At 38.7% G+C, this 27,367-nt stretch overlaps 1 long non-coding RNA gene and 1 pseudogene across 1 annotated transcript in view; both read left to right on the top strand.

Annotated features, from left to right (window-relative positions):
- LOC111816195 overlaps positions 1–27,367 on the top strand; it is a 373,724-nt gene that overhangs the window by 188,260 nt on the left and 158,097 nt on the right. The gene's annotated exons all lie outside the window — the stretch shown is intronic.
- Positions 20,726–21,196, top strand: LOC105741925 (annotated as a pseudogene).

Genomic DNA, 27,367 nt, shown 5'->3' on the forward strand with positions numbered 1-27,367 from the left:
GAAAGAATTACTGAGTTGAGTAGAAGGACAGGAGAGGGAGTGGGGAAAAGAGATTTATCTATGTATGTAAGCAGGATGGTTTGGATAACTGTACTGTGCATTTCTGCTGGTCTATGGAAAGGAACATACAATAATTAATTTGCTTTGTCTCCTTTTTTCAATTGTTTGTACTTTTTCTCACCTTAATTTTTTACACATTTTTTTCTTTTTTCTTCTTTTTTCCAATGCATATATCTGGCAATATGAATAACTGACTGGAAGACAACACCATGTATTATAACAAATACTGTGAATTCATATTACTTTGTTAAGTGAAATTGTGTCACTTGTAATTTTTTGTTTTAATTCTAATTTGTTAGAATAATTTTATTATTTAAAAAAATAAAATTATTTTTAAACAGACAAGCCAAAACATATCAGTTGCAGTCATCAGTGTAAATGACATCAATTCATTGATCAAAAGACAAAGACTGGCAGAATGGATCCAGAAGAAAGATCCAGAAATATGCTATATACAAGAAACAAATTTAAATCAAGAAAAAAACTCATAGGCTGAAAATCAAAGGATGGAAAATAGTATTCCAAGAAACATGAACACAGAAAAAACAGGGATAGCCATTCCATTTGCAGACAGTGTGAACTTCAAACCAAAAATGAAAAAAAAAAAAAAGATAAAAAACTACATTCTTGTTAGGGGAAAACTTCAAGAGTAAGAGATAATAATCATAAATACATATGCACCAAACACAGGAGCACCCAAGTGTGTAAAACAGATATTAATAGGTATGAAAAATTAAGCAATGACATAATTGTAACAGGGAACCTTAATACCCCATTGTCACAAAGAGACAGGTCAACTAGATTTTAAAAATCAGCAAATAAATAACAGAACTGAAGAAAATCTATGATTAAATTGACTTAGCAAATCTTTATAGAATGTTAAACTCAACAAGATGAGAATACACATGCTTCCCAGCTTCGCAGGGGATGCTCTCTAAAACAGACCATATACTATCCCATAGAATTATGCTTAAGTAAATGCAAAAGAATTGAAATTATCCTATGTATATTATCTGACCAGAGTGCAATCAATTTGGAAATTAATGGCAAAAGAAACCACAAAGACTGTATATATAAAATATATATATATACATATATTATATATATATATATATATATATATATATATATATATATCCTAAACAACCAATGGGTCACTGAAGAAATTAAACAATATCTACATTCAAACAAAAATGTAAATACAACATACCAGAACCTGTGGAATGCAATTAAAGCAGTCCTCAGAGAGAAATGTATAGCAGTGGATTCTCCTATCAGAAAAATAGAACAAGCACAAATAAACAACCTAATGCTACACCTGAAGCTTCTAGAAAAAGCAGAGCAAGTCAAGCCCAAAGCCCATACAAGGGAGGAAATTATAAGGATCAAAATCCAAAATTAACACAATTGTGACTAAGAAAAGAATACAAAAAATTAATGAATCAAAGAGTTGCTTCTTTGAAAGAATAAACAAAATCAATAAACTCTTAGCCAACCTTACCAAAAAAGAGAAAGAAAAAATTCAAATTTATGCAATGGAGAATCAAAAGAGTGAAATCACTACAGGTCCTGTGGAAATTTGGAAGATCATCAATAATTACTTCCAAAATGTTTACTCACATAGGATGGAAACTACAGAAGAAATGGACAGAATCTTAAATACATACGAATTACCAAAGTTGGATCAAGAAGATATAAAAATTCTGAATAACCCAACAGCAGTTAATGAAATTGAACACATGATTAAAAACTTACCAACAAAGAGAAGACCAGATCCTGATGGGCTCATTGCAGAATTCTACAAGAAATTTAGAAAAAATGTAATCCCAATACTCCTCAAACTCTTTAATGAAATTGAAAGGAAAACAATCATCCTTCACTCATTCCTGGAGGCATGTATTACTCTGATACCAAAACCAAAGAAAGACTCAACCAGAAAAGGGAAGTATAATCCAATCTCCCAAATAGATACAGATGCAAAAATCCTCAATAAAATAATTGCAAACAAAATGCAAAGAATCATCAAGAAGATTATAGACCATGACCAGATAGAATTCATCCGAGGAATGCACAGATTTATGAACATACACAAATCAAAAAATATAATACTCCATATCAACAAAGCCAAAGACAAAAATCATGTGATCATCTCAATAGATCCATAAAAACTTTTGACAATGTCCAATGTTCATTCATGGTTTTTAAAAATCTACAGAAAATCAGAATAGATGGTCTTTACCTCAATTTAATAAAAAGCCATCTATGATAAACCAGTAGCAAACATCATACTAAATGAACAAAAACTCAAAATCTATGTCAAAGATTCTCCCCTGAATCTAGTCATCCCTGCACTCCCAGCTCCTAAATCTTGCAGCTTCATCTCCCTCCTAGCACCAAACTCAGCCTCTACCTACTAGATGACCACAGGATGCGATTCATTTGCAAACTTCTCAGTGGTTCTTCACCACTGTTTAAACAGAACACCATCACACTGCCCTCAGTTTATGTTGTAAAGGCAGAGAATATTTCAGAAACTAATGGGACTATTTCAGAAGGGGCCCCTACTAGCTGGAAGAACAGAAAGAAACACTTCCTCTTCACTGAATATTCTTTTTTCTAATTCATCACAATAACCAGATATTATCTATACAAAAGACATTTTAATCTATGTCACATAGTCTCCATATTTGCAATAGGGGGGGTTAAAATTTTAGTTCTGAGCCTCCAAACATCCAAAGAGGGAAACACAACCACATTTAAGTATTGTGTATATTAAGATAACACAAAACTATCTCTGAGAACAAGTTTTCTGTGTCTCCTGTGCAATCAATGATGGCTAATTCTTCAGTGTTCCCAAACAATTTTAACTCTGACTTTCAGGGATTCTTGCACCCCTCCAGAGAGTTCAAAGCATGACTAGAAAACAGGTGGTGCTGCAGCTGTTCCAGAGCCAACCGTCTCATTCAGGTGGATGCAAAGGCCCACAAAATTGGACCTCTTGATATGATCAGCAGGAACAAAACATTCCTCCTCCTTGTTTCACAGATGTGAAAGAATGCAACACAAGTCAGAATTACTGTGATGAAACAGTCCAGATCCAAGGTAATTTCCCCATCTTCCCAACCAGGTAGATCTGATTCTTTCCTTGACAAAAAGCTTGGAGGAGATGGTGTCTAAATCCCATCAAACATGAAGATTCTATGGATGCTGCTTCCCCACACCTTGAAATGATTTCTTCAAATTCCAACAAATCTCTGTTAGGAGTTGTGATTGGAATAAATTTAAGGACCATTGCCTGTGTTGCTCATCGGGCTTCCTTAGAATCAGGAAATTTCCTGAATGAGAGTACAGATGCAACTATTTAGCACTGGCTTATAGGAAGCCTAAAGTGCTAAATTTGTAATCAATGTGGCCTTAAAAAGATCTGCGTCTTCTGAGTGCTAGTTCCAGATTTATCAGCCACTTTCCATGCTTGGCCAGACTAATTGCCCCCAGAACACACACTGCTGCTCACTTGCCCGAGACTTCCTTACCTTGGAGGGGAGAAGGCATCTCAGTGTGGTGTGCAAAGCTGCAGTGAAAATGAATGAGTAGAGCCAGGAAGATAATTCAGCAGCATAAGCACCTGCCTGACCAGCACAAGGTCCTGGGCTTGATCTCCAGCACCAAAAAATATAAATAAATAAGTAAATTACCAAGAGTCAACCCTGTGGGCACCCACACTACACACTTCATAACTGAGAAGTTCCTTTATTTAAGGAAAAGGGGAGGGGGAAGACAGGAAAGAGGAAAAGGAAGGGGAAGGAAAAGGCAGGAGAGAACTCAGCAGGTCTAGTTGCCAGGGAGGCTGAGTGGAAGACCATGTCCTTTCCACCCAGGTGAACCCTGGCACTCAGTGAGCCAAAACTGCCTGGCCTGTCACCATATCCCCAGGCACCTGAAAGGTGGGCACCACCCCTCCTCCTAGCCAGGCTGCTGAGAAGCCTGAGAGGGAGCAGCCTGCGCAGTCTGGCCTGGAGTGTATGCAAACTAAATCAAATGTATTGTTCAAAATTTACCGTGGGTCATCTCTTCTTTTTCCTTATTCCTTTTCAATATCGAATGAAGGGCTGACCAGCAAGGTCAGACTCCCCTTATTAATGAGGCATTGCTGGGGCTCTGTCTCATTAGGGCACTCCGAACTGTGCATTTACTGCAATTTGCAGCACTTAATAGAGAAAGGTCAGAGCAGGTCACGTTCAATTTCCACTTGGCAGAGGGAGGAAAAATGGAAGCAATTCATTTGCACAAATTTGAATAATTCTTCTCAGTCTCCTTTTCTTTATCTACGTATGGATAATTCCTGCATCTTACCTCACGCACAATCATTTCAGAACTGCCAACCGCCAGATTTCTATGAAGGCCGTAATGGGGCTGACAGATTCTATGAATCCAGGTGTCAAAATAAAGCCTCAGGCTTCTCTCCCGCCCCCTTCTCACAGCAGGGAATAGGAGTTGCCTCCAGTGAGCTCTTAAACTTATCATAAATGTATCAAGATTGCTTGGGCCATGAAACAGCTGTAGACAATTAATCTTTCCACAATTCTTCGGCATAAGAATTGCTTTCCCCGAAAAGTAACATCTGCCGTGTGGAGGTGATTATTCACGGCCGATGGGCGCCACCATAGTTTTATGCATAGAGCCATCAGTGGCAATGAAGCACGATTTATAGTTTTCCCTGGTTCAGTAAAAATAACATTTCAGCTGCATTAAAACATCATCCATCAGCTTTGTCCCAGAGCCGGGAGCCCCATCTCATCCACAGAAATTAAAAAGTATTCATTTTAATGCTAACTTCTGAAGCTTGCGATGACATTGCTGCTGTGTGGGGCGGGGCACCGTGGTGGAAGATGAAGGGAAAGGTCGGGGGCAGGGCTGAACTGAGGGCAACATGTACCACCAGAGTGGTGCATCCCCCTCCCTGGGCTGCTGCATCTTCATTATTCCCGACCCCTGAACGCTTAATCAAAAATCCTTGAATGAAACTGAACTAAAGAAAGTTATTTCACACAAAGTAACATAATTCCTTGCCTTCAGAGAAAAGATATCAAATGGATGTTAAAGCAATAGCTGTCTTTTCCGATGCAGTGGCCATTGCATTCCTTTAAAACAGTTGTTTGAACATTTGTATGATGGAGTGAGATTTACCTAGGAAAACAAATGAGTGTTTGCTTTCAAATCTCACTTAGTATTATGTCAACTTTAGAGTTTTCTCTTCAATTGAAGAAGCTTTCTAGTCCTTTAAAGCTCTGCTTATAGAAATGATGAGGTTTTGAACTAGCAGTATGGACATTTGAATACAGTAAAACAGAAGCAGAAAGAGAGGCAAGGCTTGGTGGTCATCTTGTCTACCCAGGCCTGTATACACAGTGTGGATTTCCAAATACCCCAATTGGCAAACACATTACAATTGATCTGCTTCTTCCACACTTAAACCTGCTGCATTCCACCAAGACATGCTTATACTTTTAAAGCTTCAGAGAATGTGTTCATCCAGCCAACACTGAGTTGAGAGCTATGCTCAAGGCCCATGTGACCTGTGGGGAACACAAGGATGCAAGAAAGCATCCTACCTTAGCTTACAGGCCAGAGGAAAAGCCCACCAACAGATAACTAAAACTCAGTGGTAAATGCCGTAATAAAAGCATGAGTAAAGATCTGTTTCTGAGTAGAAAACTGAGAAGAGAAAAAGAATGAAGATGAGAAGTCAATACATTTCAGAAACATAGAGGGTATTTGCACTCACTACTTGAAGCATTAATATCTGTGTCACCATGCCTCAAAACCTTCCTATTCAAGGTCATAAATAAGTTGGCTTAGAAAATCACTCACAAAACAGGCTGAGATGCCATGAAGTGGAAGGGAAGATTTGGGCTCAGTGCTGCCGTGCTCACAAGCCGCGGTGCCACATGGAGCAAGGTTTTAGGAGGCACCGAGCTGTGTGACGGAGCTCTCAGAACCAGTGTTTGTCCTTGGCATCCTTTCATCCAAAAGTGAAAGCTAAGCATTTTTTACTCCTCGGAGATTCTCCTAATTTCACAGTCAATGAAACACAGATTTCACCGCAAGCCAAAAGTTGAATTTCGCAAAGGTCAAAGGGAAAGTTCAAGTTGCTGTGTCAGTGAGTCTCCCCACAGCACATGATGCACTCATCTGTCACAGCAGAGTGACCACAACACACAGTGACACGCAGGTCCTCCAGCACAGCCCTGCAACAGCAGGCACTCCAAAGTCCATAAGTCCTTCCTTTTTGCTTTTGTTTTCCAGTTAAGAAAAAAAACTAATATTGTTCAAAGTTGTTTACAGACTTTGTGACACGTAACAGAACAATGCTTTCAGATCTCTTCCATAAACACATTTCGAGGGCCGGGGAGATGGCTCATTGGAATAAGCACTTCCTTGGCAAGAGCAAGGGCAAGGGCCTGAGCTCAATCCCTGGTTCTGCCAAAAAAAAAAAAATGTGGACTTATAAACATATTTCATTAACTTTAAGGTTCATATGTAGAGTTGTAAAGTTGTTTAAAGCAGTTGTTACATAACTTTAAAGTTTAACATAACTTTAAAGCTTATAAGTACATAAGCATACAGGGAAATATATTTTATATATTTACATGTAATATAATACAAACATGTAGTTTTATATTTAAGCAAAATTTTAAGTTATACTTATAGAGCTATATGTATAAATATATAAGTGACTTTGTAAAAATGGATATCTGAATACTTTGCTCTGTCCAATAGATAGATAAATCTTAACATGCACTGAATTCTCTTTCATCACATAATCTGTCTCTTCAGCACTGGTGGAAAGTACATAAACTGAAGCTCTATGAGGGAAATGTTTTTGAAAGACATGGTACTTTCAACAAAATCTGACAACACAATAAAATAATTCCAGTGAAAAAGAGAAGTTCATTGCATAAGCAGTATGCACTAGCAATTCGGTTTTAAGCTTCTGATGTAATAAGTGAAAACATAAAAATTCATATAAGGGCTTTTTCTAACTGCATAGAGCTATAGGAATATTGTTCTGAAAGGTAAAATTCAGAAAGGATTGAGGAACAGGAAAATCCTACAGAGAAAATATCGCTCTGTGCCTTATGCTTCTGTCATGACCCACACAGCGCACACAGGAGCAGGGAAGTGACAGCTGCCAGCATCCATCAGTCCTGTTTGCTTCCATCTTCCGTGTCCACAGCATGACTTTCACTCCAGACAGTAAAATGCCACAGTGGTTAAAAGGACTCAAAGCCCAAGAAAGGTGGAAGGCAACAAGAAAATGTTCAGTGGTTTCCACTAGCTGCACTTTCCAGCTCTTAAAAAGTCTACGACAGCTTTACACAATCACTGTCAACATACTGAGAAATCAAGGGCAAGGAAGGTCCCCAAGGACCAGACAAAACAAACATCTGTATTTCCAAAAGAAATGAAAAATGGTTCCAACAAGCATCTCATATTGAATCCCGGTATAATTTAAGATGGTTTGTGAGTAATGGAAAATGAAAACGGGGTTCCCTTGGAAAAACTGAATAAGTGCCATCTCCTCTGGGATTACTAGTACCGTAAGTACTGGGGGCGCCAGGTTTGCTCCCTCTTGGTCTCACCAGAGCATTTAATAAAATGCATGAGATCTTTGTTTCCAAGATAGATAAATGTGTGCTGAATTAGCCAGGATGTGCAGGATTCATAGTTGGGTGAGCAATATTAATTAAGCAACAGAAGGAATCATGCAAAAGCTGGTACACTACAGAGAAGGTATAAGAATCTGTGTATCCTCAGAAAAAAGGCTTGGATTTCACACTACTCTGGTCCAGACTGAGAAGAGAGAGGTGAATACTGTACAGGGCTATATCCTAGTAAACTTCAAAGGAACTGAGAGGTGGCTCATGGGCCAGAAGTTACAAGCTAGAATAGAAAACCTATATCCACAGTCGATAAATTGCAAGTCAAGTCCACAAGCCAACCTCAAGCAGAAATGTGACCTAATAAAAAAAGTTCTGGGCCACAGAGGTAGCTCAGCAGTCTAAGCATCTACCTATGCAAGCTCAAGGACCAGGATTCAATCCCCTTTATCAAATGCCAGTGCAAGCCCCACCCAGGGTGCACCAAAGCAGCCACCAAGAGCCGGTGTGGTGGTGCACACCTGTAATCCTAGCACTGAAACACTGAGATCACTACAAGTCCAAGCTGCATAGTGAGACCCTGTACCAAATACATACAATTTTTTTTAAAGTTCCACTTCATTCAAGAGCAGCACAAGTATCTATTGTTAAACAATGTTCTAGACTTCACTCTAGCCAATTTAATAATCATTACTCACAGACAAAAAGGTACAAGGAAAGATAAAATGTTGATCCAGGCAACATGATTAGATACTTTGAAAGTACAAGAGAGTTGGATTTCAAACCCATTTTTTAAATCTAATAAAACTGGTAGTACAAGATAAAGTTTCCCCAAAACGCCAAACACTTTTCAATGTTGGGAAAACTACTTCACAAATACAGTTTAAAAAGAAAAACAATTTTGAAATTCCATCTCATCTCAATTAAAGTGGCTATGATCAGGAGTGCAAAAAACAGTAAATCCTAGCCAGGTGTGCAAAAAAGGAGCCCTCCTGCCTCGTGAGAGTGTAGACGGGTGCACCCACTGGAAATCAAGTGGAGATTCCTCAAAAAGCTAAAAACAGTAATTTCATTTGATCCAGATCAATGAAAATTCTATTCCCCAATTCTATTCCCCAAAGAATTAAAGACTTTGCGCTAACTATGGTGATATGTGCATACCCATGTTTATAGCAGCACAATTCACAACAGCTAAGTGCTGGAAACAGTCTAGATACCCATAAATATGATTAAATAAAGAAAATATGCTATACACATATTGGAATACTATTCAGCCATTAAGAATAATTAAATCACATCATCTATGGGAAAATGGATGGAATGTGAGACCATCAAGCCAAATGGAATAAGCCAGTCTCAGAAAGTTATACAGATTTCTCTTACATTAAAAACTTAAGGACTCGGGAGATAGCTCAGTAGAATAAGTGCTTGCCTGACAAGTGCAAGGGCCTGAGTTCAATCCCCAGTTTCACCAAAAGAAAAAAATTATAAGTAAATAATGAATAAGATAAACATGACAATAGGAGATAGATGATAGACTCTAGAGATTTAGAGGAGAATTCAGGGGATTAAAAATGAGAAATATATTTTAGAGACATGTACCACTTCCCCAAAATAAGCATCACTATTTTCTAATACCAACACACATATTTAAAGAAATCTCAAGCACAGTTGCTATAGCGGTTCATACATTGTGTCAACTTAAAAAGCTTCACTAAATTCGCTAGGTGATTCCAAACCCCAGGGTGTGGAGGCCCCAACCTAGCGTGACTCATCACTTAAATAAAAGGGAACTAAGGAAGGATGGATCAGTCTGTTTCCTAGGAGGAGCTGCAGTCTTCTGCCATCAACTTGGACATTGTCTCCTGGCTTCTAGTGCACTCTGTGGTTTCCGCCTTGGACCCTTCAGCCTTCTGGTGTAGACTCATCAGCCTTCCGCTGCAGACCCACCGGCCTCCTGATACAGACCTGCATGGAACACCGCAGTGAGCTCCAGGCTTTGGAATGACTCTTTCAGTCTCCAGTGTGTAGACCCCTCTTCATGCTTCCTCATTTGACTCTGTGGCTGACCACAGTAAGCCAATCTTGTAATGTCTTATACATTTGTACATCTTATGTTATATCTGTTCCTCTAGTAAAATCCTGGCTGATACAGCTGTGAAAATAAATAAATAAAAATAACATATCTAGGAATAACTAAAAAAGTGGCAGAAGCCATATGAAAAGTCTAAAATTTTATCAATCTATTTCTAAATGTTTAAGTAAAGATATGACATTCCTAAAAATGTATGAAATTCTAATTAAAATCTCAATTATATTCTTTGAATTTATAAATTAATCTGGGTGAATGAAAAAAGAAAGGAAGTGCATTTTCATGATCAAAAACCCAAAGAGACCAATAGAAAGTAACAAGTTTGGATCAATAATAAAAAATCCCCTGCCAGAAAATCCCAGAACCAGATTACTGCAGTGCTGAATCCTACAAACACTTACAGAGGAACTAACCAATTGTCCTTCAATTATTCCAAAGCACACTGTATAAGGCCAGCAGTATCCTGATATGAGAACCAGATAAGGATATAACAAACTAAGAAACTATAGGCCAACATCCTTAGAAAATAACATACAAAACTCTCCTAAAATAGCAAACAAAATACAATAGTAAGTCAAAAAGATTACTTATAGTGATCAAAAGAGATTCATCCTGGGGTGCAAAGATGGTTTGGTGTGTGAAAATTGGGCCAGGGAAATAGCTCAGCAGCATCAGCACATGCCTGGCAAGTGCAAGGTCCTGAGTTCAATCATCAGCATGCACAAAAAAAAAAAAGAATGATGCATGCAAATCAATAAGGACAAAAATCAAAGGCTATCTCAATAGATGTAGTAAAGGCTTTCAATAAAATCCATATCCTTTCATGATAAAATACTTAACAAATCAGGTGGAGAAAGAACATACCTCACATGACAAAGGGCATTTACAATAAGCAAGCAGCTCACTTACTGAGGTCTGCTCTAGGACAAGTATGCCCACTTTCACCACATTTATTCAACATAGTGTTATAATTCCTAGCCAAAGCAATCAGACAAGAAAAAGAAATAAAAAGCATTCAAATTGGAAAAGAAGTAAAACTGTCACTTTTTATAGATGACTTGATGGTACTGAGAGAAAGCCTCAAAACTCCACCAAAAGACTTTTAGGTCTAGTAAATGAATTCAGCAAAATTACGGTGTACAAAATCAACCTGAAAAACTTAGTAGTATTGCTATATGTTAATAACAAAATATCTGAGATAGAAATCAAGAAAGCAATCCCATTTACAATAGCCACAAGAATATTAAATACCTTGCAATAAATTTAGTCAAAGAGGTAAAAGACCTCTACAATAAAAATTATAAACCATTTTCCAATAAAATTGAAAAGGACACACAAAAGTGGAAAAGATTCCTTTTGTGGATTAGAAAGATCAAATACTGTTAAAATGACCTCACTATCTGTTATGATTTGTGTCTAGATGTTTCCTCAAAGCCATACAAAATCAAGGGTGGACTTCTAGAGTTTATGATTGATTCATGGCCCAGTACTGGAATTATGCATGTGAGTGTTGCGCCCACCCTGGAGCTAGTAACTTGCACACAACGTAAGGGAGGGAAAGAGGCTTGCCCTCTGCACCTGCTCCTTTTTTGCTCTTGCTGCTTTGCCTGATTTCTGATGCCATGAACTGCTATCCTCTGCCATGTCCTAACATTCATAAGGAATCACAAAAACCCAACAATCAAAGCCACCTTGAGGGAAAAAAAAAATCAGGCATTATCTGAATTAAGTGAGGCATTACTTAATCTCAAAAATACTACACATCTGTATTAATCCGAACAGTATGATAACTGTAAAAATAGACCCAAATACCAAAACACCAGAACAAAGAACCTAAAAGTGAACCTCTACAACCTTAGGAGTTTGGACAGAAATACTGAAGAGACACCTGGAGAAAAAACAGCCTTCCCAATAAATGGTGGTGAGAAAATTTGATGGCCACATGTGGAAGAATGTGTAGCTCAGGTGAAAACTTTAGGTTTAATACAGAGACAGAGACGGAAGTAAGAAAGGGAGGGCAGAGAGAAAGAATTCAGTAGTCAAGTCAATCAAATCTCAGAAGTTAAGGAAAATCTAAATATTTTTTTAATTTCTGAATGAGTGAAGAGCTTCTAAGAATGAAGATATAGAAGCATAAATAAAAGATAGTTGAAAATAATATAAAACCTGTTTTTGTAACAAAATTAGAATCTCTTTGAAAAAAGGAAATAGAAAAGTAAACAAGAATCAGAGAAATATTTGGTGTAAGCATTATGGACAATATGTACGTGTCCATGAACAATAAATTTACAATAAATTGATTAAAAATTAAATAGAATACTAAATAAATAAATGCTAATAGATAATTCATAAAAGAATAGATGAATTTCTACAATAAATATTTAATGTCTTACCAATAATCAAAACCTACAGGGGCTGGGGAGATAGCTCAGTGGAATAAGCGCTTCTCTGGCAAGCGCAAGGGTCTGAGTTCAATACCCGGTTCCACCAAAAAAAAAAAAAAAAAAAAAAAAAAAAAAAAAAAACCTACTATAGTACAATATCATTTTACTTATTTTAACAATTATTTTAAAATAAAATCTATAGTGGAAATACAGTGAAATGGTTATTTCACATGCTAGTAAAACATATATTAGTATGGTATTTCTAGAAAGAAATTCAGTAGTATAAATGAAGATCCTGGCATATATTCTTGCTCTTTGAGCCAGTAATTCTACTTTGAAATAAATCATAAGATCATAATCCAATTTGCAGAGAATTTGTTTTTTTTTTTTAAAAAAAAAAAAGCTTAAAGCTTAAAAATATTTCTCTTAAGCCAGGCATGGTGGCACATTGTAGAAGTGCCAACACTCAGGAGGCTGAGGCAGGAGAATCACTGCATGTTTGAGGCCAGCCTGGGCTGCATAATAAGTTTAAGGCCAGCCCACAGTACATAGTAAAATCTGTCTCATAAAAAATAATTTACAAATTTTGTTGCAGTGTTCAAGTATTTAGGAAGAGGGGATATAGAATGCACCCTGGCATGGGCTTTCATATACTGCAGTGAGTCAGGATGCCCGTGCTATAGACTGAATCCCATGGTAAAGCCCAAGCATGAGATCCCAATGTTTTGCAAGCCCAAGGCTTGCAAAGTCCCCTGTCCCCAGCCAGGCATGAGGCAGGCGCATCACACTGCACAGAGAGTACTGGCCTTTCCACTCCACCAAGCCTCCAGCCAATGGGAAGCCCCCACACCTGGCACTTCAGGCTCCAGATGTGCATGACAGCTTCATCCAAAACCTCTGCACCAAGACACCCTAACCAGACACCTGGAGCCCCAGTCAAGCTGACACATAAAATGTAACCATCCCAGGTGAGTATTTGGACCAATACCTTACACAAGCCTTTTGTCAGTGAGACTAAGGATATGAGTTCTACTAACATAGGCAAGATCATTTCCTGGTCCCCACAGTGCCTCTGTTTCCAGAAATTTTGAAGCTAGTAATTCATTTTGTGTGTTTATATCTGAAATCATGAAATCTGTGATGCCTGAGAAAGAAGAGTGCAGTCACAAAAGAAACTCAAAAATGTTGGTACATTTTTGAAATTAATTCATTGAAATTAGTCTTTTTATAGCAGACTGACCTCTACCCCATGGCGACCCTTGCCTTAGCCTCCCCAGTGCAGCAATAACAGATGTGTACCACCACACCTGGCTAAGATTGTCTCAATTTTTATTACAGACAAAAATGTAACAGCTGGGGGCCAGGAAGATAGCTCAGTAGAATAAGTGCTTGCCTGGCAAGCACAAGGGCCTGAGTTCAACCCCCTGTTCTACTAAAAAAAAAAGAAGTAACTGCTACCAGCTGGGCATGGTGGCACACACTTATAATCCCAGCACTCAAGAAGCCAAAGCAGAAAGATCACCATGAGTTGGAGGCCAGCCTGGACTACATAGCAAGACCCTGTCCTAGAAACAATTTTTTTTTAATGTTATAGAAACCTGAAACTGTTGCGAACTCCTCTTTGGAAATGCACACATCACTACATACACCGGAAAAGAGCAACATTTGCAGCAAATGATCCACAAGCCACTGCCACATGGAACAATGGAACCTGTGGGATTAACTTTCCTACACACAGTAAATATGTGCACACCTACTAAATAAAGTTCTTATTCTCCCAACTAGGAATCATGTGTATTCATGCTCTACCTTTCTAGAGTAAACATATCCTACTCAACAATAAATGCAAATGTTTAAAGATCCTTACTACTGGAAAATTAGATAATCATATTAGAGGTTATAATATTGAAAAGACATGTGGTCATCTATTTGGCTATGTATAAGTTTTGAAGTTGTTTGTTAAAGCCCAGTGTGTAGGGGCTGGTGAGATGGCTCAGTGGTCTAAAGCACCTACTTAGAACAAGCTTTAGCAAAACCCAGGGACCATGGTTCAATCCCCCAGCACCACATGCCAGCCAGCCCGCCCCCCTGGTGGGCTGAGCTGGCCACACACACACACACACACACACACACACACACACATAAAAAAAATAAAAAAATTAAAAAAAAAAAAAAAAAGCCCAGTGTGGTAGCACAGCCCTATAATCCCAGCACTCTGGGAGGCTGAAGCAGGAAGATTTCAAGTTTGAGCTGGTAAACTAACAACTTAGTGAGACACTGTTTCAGAATAAAAAATAAAAGAGAGGCTGGGAAATTAGGTAAGTGTGAAGGCCCAGGAACTGAAAAAAGGAAGGGAGGGAGGGAGGGAGGGAGGGAGGGAGGGAGGGGAGAGAGAGGGAGGAATAAGGGAAAGGGGGAAAAAAGGACAGAGGAAAGAAGTTATTGGAGTCTGAGTATTAGGAAGAGTAATTTATAGCTATTGATTGCTTAGGAGACTTAAATGAGAAATGTGTATGGAAGTGCTTTGGTCCAAAAATCATCACCCAAATATAAAACACCATTACCAGAGGCTCCCTAACCGAATCAGCCTCACTGGACCCTCCCACTAGCTCACTGACTATTCTCTGTTCTCCCAAGCTCTCCACTGTCCATGGTGCCCCCCACCCCTGAGACACAACTCACAGCCTCTGCAGCCCTCTTTTTTGAAAGTCTGATTCTCCTTGACCATCTTGTTGAGTATTTACATTCCAGTGCCCAACATATCATAATAAAGATTTAATTAAATGTATACATGGAAAGAAAACAAGCAATCCTCCAGAAGAAAGTTTGAACATATCTTCACAAACTAAAACCCTCTTCCAAACAGGTATGAGGGAGGGAAATCATGGTGCAGAGAGGGGATATGCTAAACGGGAGAGCAGTGCAGACCTCAGACACTGCACTCAGCCTTTACTAATTTTACATGTGAAGAATCCAGAGTTAAAGCAATAGGGGCCAGGAAGATGGCTCAGTAGAATCAGCGCTGAGTTCAATCCTCAGTTCTGCAAAAAAATAAAAATAAAAAAGAAATTTTTAAAAAAATTTAAAAATCAAAGTTAAAGCTATGTGCTAAGAATTACACAAATTGATGACAAAGCAGGGGCAACCTCATCTCATGACTCCTGGATACAATGCTATCATGTAACAGACCCTGAAGGAGAGTGGAAAGAAAGAAACGGGCTGTCTTCTCAGCTCTTAACAAGGTTGCTGGACTTCCTGCCATGTACTCCAGTTTTTAGGGATCAGGTAAAGACTGACACCATCTAGGTTCATTGTTCTCTGGTCCATGCACCTTATGCCTGAGGGACACTGTCCCCTGGGAGGCTGCAGTCACCTCCATGGGGTCTTTGAACACACTCAACCATCAATGGAAGCACAGGGTGAGGGCTGCTTTTCCATGGAAGACCACAGAGTAGCTCAGTTCCTTCTCTCCTCCCCCACACACCTATTTCAAACTCATCCATCAGACCTCAGGAAAGCACAATGCATGAAACAACAAGAATAAAAGCCTTTATATTAAATTCCTTGTGGTGAACTTTGCAGATAAAGCAGAACAATCTGATTGTAGCAAGTTAAATGGTTTGCAAATCACAATGTGCTGCACCTTTCATATGTGTCCCTATGTAGAATAAATCACCTAGCATTATCATAACCACATTTGGGAAATTTGCAAGTGCAGTAGAGGGAGAGGGTTTGGGCTTCAAAAAATCTGCATATGTATTTACATCTATATGAATCTATATCACAGGTCTCCAAGGCATCTGGGAAGGGGAAACTAATTTTTAATTGACCTTAAGCCATACTAACTTGAAAGAAATAATGGGACAAGGGTAGGAGAGCTAGAATGTAAAGGGATGAAACAGAAAGGAGGAACAAAGAATGTCACCATTGAGTCCCTCAGCATAAGAGGCCGGAGGCCAGAAGAGTGAAGACAGGGCTTGTCACCACTAGGGCAATGTCCACTCCTTTCTGGAAACCTCACGAGCTTCATTCCAAATCACAGAACCAGGTGAAGGTGTAACATGTTCTGGTTGATAGTGATCTATTGATTTTAGAACACACAAACATGTAGGCACACAGATACACGCATACACACATTACACAGTTAATCTTTCACATTTCTGGACTCCAAATGGTTTTGGAGGGCCATCTGAAGAGACAGGAGCCCCCGGATTTCAGAATCTTGCAGCCAAACTCCCATGGATAGAGGACAACACACACATATGCATAAACACACACATTGTTTTGCCAAACAAGTAAAAGATGTTAGCACCTTCCTGTTGGCAGGCATCTGCTTTGACATGATACTTCATATCTTCATATATGCTCCCATTATGGGTATGTGTTTGGTGACAACCTCCCAGAATTGGGACTTGAACTTGAATGAAAGGACACAATGTCAATAGGCAGTGGGAGGGGGATCCACAACATAAGTGAGCCTGTGTATGTGTTCAAGCAGGACTCCAAGAGCTAAGGCTGCTGCTCTGCCAGCTCTGCAGCAGCAGTGACCCACACCCACTGCACATGAGGTAAGGCCCAAGCTCAGCTTCTGTGTGACCTGGAAGCCAAGCAGCCATCCAGTGCCATAGCCTCACTGCCTTCCACACCAGCTTCCCCTGAGTCCTTCCACTAAAGCCTGTGCAGAATCCAAAGCAGAGGCAATTCTTGTGACAGTTCCTCTCTTTCCTAGCTCAGGGTTTTTCTTTCCATGCCATGTCTCTACTAGCCATAAACCATACAAAAGACCACTGCAGACAAGTGGCAAGATGACTCCCCTTCCTGGGGACACAAAGTTGTGTGGAGGTAAAATAGATGGATTTCTAACACCTTAATCAGACAGGGAATAATTGTTTGTTCAGGTGCAGGATTCTGCTGCATTTTAGAACAAAATTAGTTTATCTAATAAACAATTTAGTGATACACCATCTCACAATCTTGAGAACTCCTCGGAGAGCAAACCCCCTTCATTTTTTAGCAACAAAAGGAAGAAATACAGGTGTGATAGCATATCCTGGGAATACCAGCACTCAGGAGGCTGAGACAGGATGATCATTGCAAGATTAAGGCCAGTCTGGGCTACCGGGTGAGTTCGAGGCCAGCTTGAAATACATAGCTAGGCCCTATGACTAATTATGTTTGGAGCAACTGAGAAGGCAACTTAAATCTTTATGGTCACTTTTGGGAAGATGGAGCAGGGATGAGCAGCAGAGAAAGAGGCTCTCTGAGATTTGCTGTCCAGACACTGGAATACAGCAATGTAAGGGGAAAAAGCAGGATGGAAGTGAGTCCTCAGGACCCAGGAAGAATCTGAAGTGAGAATTGAAGCCCAGGAAGAAAGAAGAGAGAAACTTCAATGAAGAAGGATGTGGTAGGTGGCACTTCTCTCTGATTTGGGACTCACTGTATGAGAGGAGTAGCTCACACCCGTGGATGGACAGTGACTGCTGGCAACCCCAGAGGCCTCCACAGAAAGACACAGCAGTGCAATTGTAGCATGCCACGGACCACATTAGCTGGTGAGTGATGAGATTTGGCTGCCCTTGTGGAAGGACAATTGGCTGGGAGCCATCTCTGAGGGTGCCAACTGAGCTCAGAACTCAAAACAACTGCTGGCTCCAACCAGCAGCTCCCCACTGAGTTCAGGCCCACAGAAGGTGCACTGGCTGTGGAAGGCTGCACGGGTCTGATTCCAGCCGCATAGCCAGAATCCAGCCTGAATTTCAGGGGAAATGAATGTGCAGGTTTACTGGGATTATATTCTGCCCACTGTAAAGCTACTTCTACTCTCCTTATCCTCCAACCTTAGTTTTAATCTCTTCTTCATCTTTTATTTCTCTATTTTTCTCCTAACCCCTTTCAACCTTTCCCCCTGCCTAAGAGTAAGATTGTCATATTGAGGGCATAATTTTCTAGTTTGATTTAGATTTTGTTCTATAACCACAAATCTAGTTCATATAGTTAAATGTGGCAAATTGGGGCCAGGGAGATGGCTCAGTAGAAGAAGTGCTTCCCTGGCAAGTGCAAGGGCCTGAGTTCAATCTCTGATTCTGCCAAAAGAAAAAAAGTGACAAATCAGTGGTTACCCAATTTGTCATTTTCTAGGCTGTTGCTATGGTTTGTGTCTAGTTGTCCCCCCAAAGCCTCATGCTGTCATGGGGCAAGGACTTCTAGAGTTTGAGATTATTTTATGATCCACTGGGATTATGGGTCTTAGTACTTCTGGGATTATGTATATGAGAGCTACACCCAGCCTGGGGCAGACAGCCTGAATGTAACATAAAAGGAACAGAGAGACAAACTTCCTCTCTATAGCCATCCTGTTGCTGCTACTCCTCCCTTGTGCCCTCTCTGCTCTTTGAAGGTGTCATGAAAGGTTGCTCTGTGCCATGTGCTATCTGCCTTGGAGCCAGATGAGGATGGACTGAAACCTTCCGTAACTGTGAGCTAAATAAACTCTTCCTTCCTTCATCTAGGGTGTCTGGTATTTGTCCCAGAAAGGAGAGAAGAGTAATTGAGACAGCTGTGTTTGATGCTATTATTACTGCTGATTGTTCCACATTAGCCAAAGTGACATAATTGCTCTGACTAGCTGGTCTTCCTAGTATCTCAAGACTGAGACTGACCAAGGGTCTTAGAAAATACTGTGGCACAGTGCCACAGAATCAGGGACTGGGTCCAGTAGGCAGCAACTTCTCATTCCCAATAAACTGAATGGGGTAGGCTCTCATACAATAAACTCAAACCTGAAAACCAGATAAACCTAAAAGATACCTCTGAGAAGAAGTCATTTCCTAGGGATTCTAAATACTAGCAATAAAGCTACTTACCATAGGCAATTTAAAAGCATCAGCCCATGAATTAAACTAAAAAGAAAAAAAATGAGAAGACATTTGAACTAAAGGCAACCCCAGACTTCTGGATCATGAAAGGCAAACTGCAGAGGCAGTGAGGTAAGACAGTCCAAAATCCACCCACCTGATCTCTCTAAAGTGGCAACTACAAAAAAGTCAAATCAGAATTAATTTCTCATCTAACTGCAGAGATGATGACCACATAAAAAAGAAACATGCTAGAACAGATACAGGTTTAAAAAAAATAGAGGAGCTTAGGAAAATGATGGAAACCCTGAATGTCTGACATATGAAAGAGATGGAATGCATAAAACATATTCAAGCAGATATCCAAGAGATGAAAATTCCATTGAAATTATACTAACCAGAATGAACCAGTTTGAAGACAGATTATTAGATCTACAACACAGGCTTGTGGTTAGTAATCATGAAAGGAAATATTTCTTAAAAATATCAGGGACCATGAAAAATCAATCCAAAGCTGCTAGGTGATGCAAAGAATAACATAAGATGGATTGGAGTCAAAGAAAAGGCAGGAAAAGTACAAAAGATAACAAAAGACTTCTCATGGTTGTCATGGAAGAAAAATTCACTGGCAGGGAAATGAATTTGACATATAGATAAGTGAGTAATATACAACTCCAATTGACCATTAAAAAAAAACTACACCAAGGCATATCATATTCAAGATACCAGAAATTCAGCACAAGAACAGAATATTAAAAGCTGTTAGAAAAGAGAAACGAATCACTTATCAAGGAAAGTCAGTAAGAATCACAACTGAGGTCTCAAAACAAAACCTTAAGTCAGGGAAAGAGTAGAGTGAAGTATTTCAAGCCCTAAAAGAAAACAACCTCCAGCTCAGACTGATATGCCCCACAAAGCTATCTTTCAGAGTTCAGAGACAAATAATGTGCTTCTTGCAACAGGTATAATAAAAGGGAAAGAAACTGAGCAAAAGAACTAAACAATTGGGATGAGGAAAAGGAGAAAAGAAAGAAAAAGGGAAGGGAAAAAATCACATATGTATATACACAGAATAGCTAAGATGATTGCACTACTAATTTCTATTTGTTTTCCAAAGGTTAGCAGCTAATGCTTAAAACTTTTACGGACCAATTTTGCATGCTTATATCTGGTAACTTAAGCAACTACATTGAAGACAACAATATATAATATAACAGCCATTATTGAATACATATTATCTTGGAGTTTTTTAATTGTATATAAATTTTAATGTTTTATCTATTATTTTTCTATTCTCTTTAAAATAAAAAATAAGATACTTCCATGACAAAGAACACCTGAAGAAATTCATGAACAACAAACCAGCAGTACAAAATGTTTGGAAGGATATTCTAGAAAGAGATAATAAGTACTTCAACTTCATGAGCCCAACAGAAGGCGAGGCAAGCAATTAAACAGAGGGCAAGAAGGAGGGAGCCAACAACAGAAAAACAACATGACAAGTATAAATCAATACATATCAGTTGTAATCACCAATGTTAATTGTCTCAATTCACCAATCAAAACACAGACTGTCAGAATGGATCAAGAAGCAAGATCCAACAATATGCTGCATACATGAAATACATTTAATTCAAAAATGCATAGACTGGAGAGATCCTTTTTACCAAGATGGTACAGAAGGCAAAGAAGGAAGCCCCTGGCCCTCCAAAAGCTGAAGCCAAAGCAAAAGCTTTGAAGGCCAAGAAGGCTGTGCTGAAAGGTGTCTACAGCCACAAAAAGAAGAAGACATGAATGTCTCCCACCTTCTGCCGCCCCAAGAAACTGCAGCTTCAGAGGCAGCCCAAATGCCCTCAGAAGATCACCCCCAGGAGAAACAAGCTTGACCACTCTACCATCATCAAGTTTCCTTTGACCACAAAGTCAGCCATGAAAAAGATCAAGAACAACAACACACTCGTGTTCATTGTGGATGTCAAAGCCAATAAGCACCAAATCAAACAAACTGTAAAGAAGCTCTATGACGTCGATGTTGCCAAAGTCAATACCCTAATCAGGCCTGATGGGGAGAAAAAGGCATATGTTTGACTGGCTCCTGATTACAATGCATTGGATGTTGTCAACAAAATTGGGATCATCTAAACTGAGTAGAGCTGGCTATATATATATATATATATTTCCCAGTTAAAAAAATTCATAGATTGAAAGTCAGAAGATGGAAAATGATACTCCATGTGACAAGAACTCAGAAAAAGACAGGGGTAGCTGTTCTATTTGCAGACAAAGTGAATTTAAAGCCAAGATTGATTAAGAGAGACAAATAAAGTCACTACATCCTTGTAAAGGGAACAACAGAAGATGAAGAGATAATAATCATAAAATATGTAGGCAACAAATACTAGCACATCCAACTATATAAAACAAATATTAACAGTCATGAAAAACCAAACAAGCACTAATACAATTGAATTGGAGAATCCTGATACCCCATTATCCCAAGTAAACAAATCAACCAGACAAAAAATCAACAATGAAGTATTAGAACTGAACAAAACTTTTGAACGAATGGACTTAGCAGATGTCTAGAGTGTTTCTTCTAACAACATTGGAATACACACTCATTTTAACTACACATGGAACTTTCTCCAAAAAAGACCACATAGTAGCTCATACAACATGCTTAAGTAAAAGCAAATAAAATTAAATTATCCCATGCAAATTATTATGAATTTGGACATCAATGGCAAAAGAAACCACAAGAACTTGATAAATACATGGAAATTAAATAACACCATTCTTAACAACCAATGGGTCACAGATGAAGTTAAAGAAGAAATTAGACATTTTCTACAATTAAAAGATAATGCTGATACAACATACTGAAACTTATGAGGCACAATAAAAGCATTCCTATGAGAGAAATTCATAGCAGCAAATACCTATATCAGGAAAACAGAGGGAGTTTAAATAAAACTTAATGTTGAACCCCAAGCTTCTAGAAAAGGAAGAGCAGGTCAAGCTAAAAGCTCAAGGGAGGAAATTATGAAGATCAGAGCAGAAATTAATGCAATGGAGACTAAGAAAATGATACAAATAAGCAGTAAATCAAAGAGTTAATTCTTTGAAAGACTGTATAAAGTCCATAAACCCTTAGCCAACCTTGTCAAAGAAAGAGAAGACCAACTCCACACAATTAGGAGTGAAAAGGGTGAAATCAAAACATAACCTGAAGAAATCCAGATCATCTATACCTACTTTAAGAACTATTAAGATGGAAAATGCTGAAGAAATGGACAAATTCTAGATACATATAAATTGCCAAAACTGAATTAAGAAGATATAAAATCCTAGATAAACTAATATCAATGAAATTGAAGATGTAATTTAAAACCTACCAACAGAGAAAAGCCCAAGCCCTCTTGGATTCACTGCTGAATTCTACAAGAAATGCAGAGGAGATCTAATACCATCACTTCTCAGATTCCTTAATAAAATTGAAAGGGAAGCAATACTCCCAGATTCATTCCTGGAAGAAAGCATTACTCTGATACCAGAGAAGGACTCAAGTAAGAAAGAACTGCAGGGCAATATCCCTAATGAGCATAGACACAAAAATCCTCAATAAGATGCTGGCCCCAAGGCAGACAAAATGCAGCAAATCATCAAGAAGATTATATACCATGAGCAAGTTGGATTCATCCCAGGGATGCAGGGATGGTTCAACACACAGAAATCAATAAGTGTAAAACACCACTTCAACAGTTCCACAGTCAAAAACTATATGATCATCTCAATAGATGAACAAAAAGCTTCTGACAAAGTTCAGCACACATTCATGATAAAAATCTATGTGGTAATCCTGCAATTAAAAAGGCCACCTTCTTTTATATACATAGTTATTTACTGTAGCATAACTTCATTAGAATAAATGATTTTATTTCAGGTTAAATGCTGAGGTCTTAAACATAGAAGACTCACAAATAGATGAGTTTCTTTTTCCAAGCACATTAAACTCTTATCTGTTTGATTTTTTTTTTAATCTTGAAGCACAAATTTTCCCAAGCATAACACTTTCTGTCTCTTTCCTGGCCTGTAAAGTCAAGAGTTATGGTGTTGAAGTTTAATCAGTCCCATAAAATGTTACACAGAAAGTGACCCTGTGTCAGGCTGGAAGTGTATCTCTGACATTAAACAGCAGAGCAATGCTACTAAAAGGATAACTAACAGATACCTGGGCTGGGTTGGAAAGGGTGGAGGAGCAAAGTACAAAGGGAGAGGAGTTCACAAAAATCCCATTGCAAGCATTTCCCTCAGGAGATGCAGCTGCAGAGATGCAGGTGCAGGGAAAAACTCAAGGCCTTTCTATTAGTGCACAGAGGGCTCCACGCACATCGCAGTGCAACCAGACAGTTTCCTTCAGGCGTAAGCCAGGGGAATTGCATACACATTGGAGGGCTTTTCCAAGCAGAGGTCACTAATACAGGGTGTCTTGGAACTTTCAGCTCTCTGTGCGCCAATTTTTAAATTAATACTGTCCTCACTGGCTGATACTTGTGATGGTAGTAGTATAGCCTCTCTCGAAATCACGCAGTCACAATATGTGTGCACCCATGTGTGTCCATTTGAATAAGTATATAGTCATATAAACTGAACAATTGCTAGAATTTGAAAAAAAAATCTTTTTAAAAAGGAAAACTAGTTGAAATGCTACAACTTAGGAATGAAACTCTCTGCAGTCGAATGTGTAAATATCCCCATCTACTGTGTCTCCAACTCTACATCCTAGAGCTAACCCCTGAGAACAACCAGATGTTTAGATTCTAGAAGTCATCTGAGTTTCTGCACATATATCAACCACTGCATCTTTCTCAGCCCCTGGATGAAAATGCAAATGGGTATCATGACTATTCTGACTTCTCCTGGGTAACTGTCAATCCTCTGGGCACTTTGCACCCTGTCAAAGGCTTAAGTCTGTATTTATCATGTCTATGCAAAATAATAATAAAACTTTATTCTCATTGTGAAATTCAGCACCAGGTATGGTGGTACATGCTGTAATCCCAGCACTCAGATGAGGGAGACAGGAGGATCACACATTTAAGCACAGTCTAAAAAAATAAAAACAAATCACTGCGACATTCAAGTTTCACTCTTGTGGTACATAGACACTTCTGACTTACATCAGATGTCACAATCAGCATTGTAATTGATTTCTTCTTTCCCAGCTAGGTGTTTATACATATCCTTCTTGGCTATACTTTCCGTCCCCTCAATGGTTACTGTGTGTAATGAAAGATACTTCTGATTTATCTGTTATGAAAACCCAGTTCAGGTTTCTGAGCTGATTCTCTCTGAGACACTGCCTCAGGTCTTTGTCTATCCATGACACAATGGCCTTCTCAGCTGTAGCTGCCTAATGTTGGTAAATTCACCACTGGTTCTACATGTGGTGACTTCCTTCAAAGCTCTAGGAATTCAGCAATACCTGCAGTTCTCTATGCTATGGACTGATGGTTCCTCCAAGGATTTTCTTGAGGAAGATCTAAGAGAAATCAGTCATTCTCCCCCCCCAACTCCTTGTGTGTGCATGTATGTTTGATGCATGGCCAACATGCCATTCCTGGGACCTTCTCTACCTTCTCAGTACAGGACTGATGTCAGTCAAGGCCTTTCACACTTCTGCTGGCAGCTGTCTCTTCCCCATGCATTTCTCAGAAAGGAATCAGTCCACAGCCTCCAGTTATGTAACACACAAATCCTGCTTTTCCAGCAGCCCCATTCAAACTCCTCCCACAAGACTCAAGATGAGGGACAGGAACACCACCTGCCCTTCCTCCTGGGAGAGAGAAAGGGAACCCACAGCACACCAGTAGTTCTCTTCACAGTCTACCTTTAGTCTCTACTGTCAAACTCCTGAGAGCAACAAAGTGTGAAGAGGTTTAAGAATCATGCACCTCATTTGCAGTCTGTTTTTGTGAGTTCTTCAGGATAATCAGTCTCTTTAATATCTGCTATCTAGGGCTGGGGAGATGGTTCAGTAGAATAAATGCTTGCCTGGCAAGCACAAGATCCTGAGTTCAATCCCCAGTACCAAAAAAAAAAAAAAAAGTGGTATCTATCAATCTAGAGTCTTGGCCAAAACACTACCATCTTATGCATATACATGGGTGTGTACATGCATGTATGAATGTGTGTATATGTCATATATATACATAAGATTAGTTGAAAAAAAAAGATTAGTTGTTAAAGTTATATCAGAAGTTTATAGAATTTTTACGAAATAAGCATGTTTAATCTGAAAACTTCCCTTTGAATATAACTGTTACAATGGTAGAATTATTTGAATGATTCACTCAAGTCAGGTGACTTCTTACACATGCTCTGGATCATCAGATGTCTTTGTTTAGTATAAATTGGGAAAATCTTGTTAATTCAGAGCACATTCAAGTGAATCTGAGTTTTGTTTTAGTATATGACTCCTCTCTTTTAATGTTTCCTCCCTCCTTCTTCTGAAAAAAAAAAAAAAACATATTTTTTAAAATTTTAAGAAACTCCAGCTCTCGTTTTGTTTTCACATTGGGAGATACTGATGTTCTCTCTAAATGAGTAAATAAATTCTGAGGTTTCCAACTTCTTAGTGTGCTCATTCACAGTTCCTAATGCAAAAGACTAGCAACATCCCTGCTGTGAGGCCAGTAACAGAAGGGCCAGCAAGTAGCCGACATAATGTTCTGCTCAAGAATGTTTTAAGGTATCCTAAAGGAAACATTCTCCAACAGAGAATGTTTTGTTATGTGTTCAATAACCATATGTTCACTTCTATGTGAATAATATGCAGCATAATAGATACCTGCCATGATGCGAGGAGAAGGCAATTATTGACTCCAGGGGTTTTACTGATTAGACTCTGAATGGCTCAAACATGACCAGAACTCCAACTGAGCATTATTAAAAGTTTGCTTTGTTCCTTGGGTATTTGTTCTTTTGTGCATATAACAGGCTTCTTAAAACACACATATTATCTCCCAGATTCAATGGGACACTATGATTAGTTATGATCTAAAGCCCACGTCATTTTTACGTTTGAAAAAACCTTACAAACCTTGCCCCCAATTGAATACTTTTCATGTGCAGAATAATAGCTTTAATTCATAATAAATCATCTAAGACATGTACAGGGCAATAAATAGTCCAGTGAATACATGAGTGGGAAAAAACGAAGAAAGCTGACTTAAAATACAGAAGGATAAGGGGAATTGAAAAGTAAAATGGAGAAATACATTCCTCCATTCCCAAGGAAAAAATAAAAACAACAATCAGTCAACAATAAAAAAATCTAATCAATTGGCACAGAAATCCTGCCACAGAAATTTGGTTCTCACAAAAATTTGCACTAGTGAAAGAGGGAAAGCATCCCACAATAAGCTCACAAGAAACTTGCTTCCAAATTTAAAATTCTTAGACTTTTAGGAGATAAGCATTTTACCCCGGTGTTGTCCCATCCCAGCCTCTGGAACATAATGAAATGTTCAGGGAGTAACACTAACTGGTCTCCATAGCAAAGCCTGCTTAGTTGTTGTTATTACTATAACCAACCAAAGACCTAGCTTTCCCCTATCTGTAAAACATAGCCTAACTTTTCAAATTTTCTCATTGTTTATAATCTGTATATTTTAGATAAATATATCAAATGATCACTTTTCTAATTATTTCCTAATTTATATTTACATTAAAACATAAAGCAGTCCACCAACTTTTTCTGTATCAGCCTGGAGCAAAACCAGAATACTAATTTAAAGCAGTTTCTAAGAAACAGACAGAATGCCCATCTCTCTGGCCTTATTCACGGAAAAAGCAAAAGTCTCTTGAGAGGAAATGCTGTTGAGTCTTCTGGGATTTGGGTACTGAGGTATGTAATTCTCCTATCAAAGCTCTCTAGGAAGTCAAAGAAATTCACAGAAAACATTGACTCACCAGAAGTTACAAAAGAAATACGTGTATTTTCAAGAAATTTAATTTGTGAACTGGGTCTGTTGTCCTGAGCAAAATCTCATATAAATCACTGGAAATCAACTTAGCAGAATCCTTAGTTAATTAATGCATTTCCCAATGTTATACTATCAAGAAATAAGAATTATAAGAATATAAAATGTGACAAAAATTGTCACAAAAATAATTTCCTTTTAGTCACATGGGGAGAAGACACTCTCTCAGCCTTTCACAGAGAGCACATTGGCCAAGCATTGGCCGTGACTCATCCACATGGCTGACACTGACAAAGGTTCTACAATCTGAGGTGCAGGATCTCAGGAT

This window comes from Octodon degus, unplaced genomic scaffold, assembly GCF_000260255.1.
Source record: "Octodon degus isolate 3935 unplaced genomic scaffold, OctDeg1.0 scaffold00028, whole genome shotgun sequence".
NCBI classification, from domain to species: domain Eukaryota; kingdom Metazoa; phylum Chordata; class Mammalia; order Rodentia; family Octodontidae; genus Octodon; species Octodon degus.